The following is a 4102-nucleotide window of genomic DNA, read 5'->3' on the forward strand; positions in this document are numbered from 1 at the left end:
GGTTTCATTGGGCTGGCAGTTCGGTCTAGTCAACACTATTTTAGGTGGTGTGAGAGAACTGAGTAAGCTCATCTCTATCATCCCCTAAAACCTCATACCGTAAAATCTGTTTACGGGATACTGCAAAACGTTGTTCATGTTTTTACCGTATGATTTTTTTTCTGCTAGAACAGATCCTATAAAAAAATCAATGCACCCTACATAGAACCTCCTAAAAGCGCAATCTGAATTACAATTGGGTCTTTCGATTACCAGGTCGTGCCCGCGCCGGCCGAGCTCTTGCTGCCGTGCACTCGCCCTCGCTGGCCTGCCGATCGCCTGCACCACACGCACGTCAGGAGGCTCGTCTGGCCAGAGGCTCCTCTTGTCGCCACGGTTGGCACGCACCACGACGGACGCAAACCGAGCTCCTGCTCGCGCCCGAGGTCGAGGCCTTGTTGCTGCCTTGCTAGCTAGCTAGCAAATCACGTACGCGTCTAGCTAGCTAGCTAGCGCATTGCTGCCGTGCCATGTGGCCAGGGCGAGCTCTTCTGCCGCTGGCATGTCCGGCAGCGAGCGGTGGATGTAGGTCGCGGGCGACGGCCGGAAGACCATGGTGGGAGCTGAAACCTCCCTTCCGCCAACCGTTTTTTGTTTAACGGGTCCCTAAAAAGGGCTCCAATCTTGATTATCTACGGGGTGAGGCCCGGATTATGTATGACTCCGCAATTTTTTTTACAAGATGGCCAATTTTGCGGGATCTCTTCGGGGCGAATAAAACGCCATCGTCCGCTAAATCGGCGGTTATTATTCCGGATGGCCCCTTGCAGGAGATCTGCTAGAGATGCTCTAAGTGAGTAACCCAACCCATGCTTCATGTTGCTTGAAAAAAAACCATGCTCCTAGACTTCTGAAAAAAGACATGTGTTCATCATTGAGAGCTCCTATTTGACGCCAGTGTGCGTCCCAAATTAGGAGTTGCTTCACTTAAACAAATCCTGAATGGGCCGGCCCACTTTGCTTGTGAGCTGTTTTTTTTCTTCTTCTTGTTTTGCGAAACTCTTTGAACTTCGTGATTTTGTTTTTGAAATCCTAAGCATTTTTAGAAATCATTAATATTTTTTAATATGTGAACATTTTCTAAAAATTGTGAACAATTCATTTTTTAAGTCAGTAATAGTTTCTAAATTAGTCAGTATTTTCTACCAATTTGCTAAGTTGTTTTTGCAAAAAAATACACTCAAGATTTTTTATGAATCTGTCACATTATTTTAAATTTCTAAAAAAAATAACGACTCTTTTTAGAATTTTGGAAAAAATTAAACACATGAACATTTTTTATGAATCAACGAACATTATTTGAAATTCCCAAATATTTTTTTACGAAAATTATTTTTAAATTCTGAAAAATTTATAAATTCGTGAACATTTTCTGAATTTTGGGAAATATTTTTTGTGAACATTTGTCCAAAATCACAAACTTTCTTGAATCCGCTAACATTTGATGATTTCGTGAACATTTTTAAAAATAATGAATATTTTTTGAATTCACGAGTATTTTATAATTCTTGAACATTTTGAGAAAATTAGAAATTCGTTTTTTTATTTGAAACTTTTTTAGAATCTGAATTATTATGAAACCATATCTTAGAAGAAAAAATAAAATAAAAACAGAAAACCACACAGAGAAAAAAACCGAAAAACACGAAAAAATCAGGAAAAGCCGGTCGATGTTTTTTCTTCGAGAGCACGTCAATGGCGTACCATATTTTTACATTGGGAAGCAAGACAATTTCCAAGAAGATTTATCACTTTGCAAACAGAGGCTCGGTCGAACATCTAGTCCAACACCCACCAAGAACAAAGGGCTACTTTCTCACTAATCGATCTAATCCCCCAGCACCTGCCTTCCTTCTTCCAATCTTCAATTTCGGCGATTATTCAGTCCCTCAATAGCGGATCAATGGGTGACCCATAGGCCATAGCTAGTGCACGCTTGACCTGGGAATTGAATTCGCCCAACCAAACACAACCCAAACTTTTGTTCGCCTGCAGACCTGCACGTTGCGGGTGGTGGCTCTGCCTGTGCGTGAATGATTGCATCGACGTCTCCGATGTCTGCGGTTCTGAAAGAGAAGGGAGAACAGAATCGCTCGCCTCGGAACATGGGAAAAGAGGAGGGCAAAAGGGCGAGAAAAAGCGAAAGGAAGGCGCGCCGGGCAGGGCAGCAGGCAGGCAGGCAAGACCGTAGACCAAAGACTTTGCCTGGCATGGCAGCAGCATGCGAGCTCTTTTTCGTTTTGCAGTAAAGTTTTACTTTTACCATCGCGCACGCACAAGCTAAGAATTCGGTGCTCGGATTGTCTCGGACCAGTGTAGCTCCGAGAAATGAACATAGTACTACGTGCTCTAGACCAATACTACGCACAGTAGGTTCGAGGAATTTGGGGCATCGCACAGACTTGATCAAAGCTAGTACTACTGTACTAACAAAAAGAGTGGCCAATTTTTGGCCCCGTGAGGCAGGAGGCCAGCAAAAGGGAGCGACCCATCAAGACGACAAGAAGTTGGTTAGGAGCGAAGTTGCACCCAGCATGGCATGGACCAGCGCACTCCCACGTCTGTCTCCCCACTCCATGGCTCCATCACCAACAGCTTCCTTTCGTCGTTGACGAGCGGGTGGGCACGCTATGTCATGGCCATGCCCATGCATGCAACAGCCATGTGTCAAAATCGCTCGATCTACCGCTGCTTTCTCACCTCCACGCTCACAGGAAGCCACAGCAACATCGCATCGACGGAACACATATGAGCTGATGAGCAGTATACCAGCGTCAACTCGACACGAGTGTCTTCTTTTCCGATCGCATCGGATGCCGCTACGATGCGGTGCTCATCCTCCTCCTCGCACTCGCAGGCCGCGGTAGTAATGCGCACTTGATGGTGCGGCCGGTGCGCTGCCGGGCCAGAGTTTTACTGCTGCGGCGCGCGCGCCAGGCGTGAGCCGAGCGAGCCAAGTGGCGCGGAGTACCTGACGGGTGGGGCCGGAGGCGCTGTGGGTGGTGGAGTTGGGCGAGCAACCACCGCGGGGTTTGCACGGCGCTGGGTGGACCGGGTGCAGGGGACTAGGGGGGAGGTTGCTTCCGGCTGGGGATAGCCCCAAGGCGGTGGTGGACTGGCGGTACGGTTACTATATTTATCTCTCCGGGTGTAGGCGCAATTCTGCTCAACTGCCAGGGGCGCAAGGATCTTTTTGAATGATTTGATGTTGGAGGTTCGTTCTCTGGTTTGGACCTTGGCTGTTCATGTGGATAATTGCTAGTCAAAAGTGTCTGCTCAAGTTCATGTTCATCGTCTTGTTGACTTGGGTAGGGTTGCCAATTTTCTAAAGCGGCCAGACAGGAGCTTGATTTGAAGAGCATATAGACAACTCAAGCATCAAACATAAAAAGGTTCACTAGAAAAATAGTACATGATCATACATATTCTTGCTCACTAGTGTACAAAGTACAAACAGCGTCAGACATCGTATTCAGTGAAGGGAGCATTATATGGTGAAACTGAAATAATAGTGCACAAAATGGATCCCCTAGCGTAGGGGAAGACAACCACATAAGCTACAGTACATGACTTTTAGCTAGTTAACATTATTTGGATTCAGTTTTGGGGGACCCCTAGCGTTCCCTACCCTAGCCGCCGCCACGGGCGAGGCGACTAGGGAGGCGATCTTTTTCCACAAATCTCCATCGGCGAGGGCGCTGGCTCCCTCTTCCTCCGGCTGCTGCTCCGGCGGCAGGAGGGAGGGGGGGCCCGTTCCTTCGCTCTGTAGTTAGGGTTTTGATTTTTAGGTCGTGGTGCGTCGTTGGGGTGGTGGGAGCGGTGTCCGGACAAATAAATCTGCCTCAACTCCACTCCCACACCGGCGGTGTCCTTCATGGCGGCGTCTCGGAATTGGTGGCATCGTGTGTTTGTCGATCCTTTAGATCGGCGGTGTTAGGGTTCATGGATGGTGTCGGCGAGGCGGCGTCGACGACTCCATCAGGTGTGTCTCTCCTTCTACTCTGTCCCCGTTGATGCGACGTTCTCTCCGACGTCACGGTGGAGCAGAGATGTTTTATCGTCC

This window comes from Triticum dicoccoides, chromosome 7A (genome assembly GCF_002162155.2).
Source record: "Triticum dicoccoides isolate Atlit2015 ecotype Zavitan chromosome 7A, WEW_v2.0, whole genome shotgun sequence".
Classification (NCBI taxonomy): Eukaryota; Viridiplantae; Streptophyta; class Magnoliopsida; order Poales; family Poaceae; genus Triticum; species Triticum dicoccoides.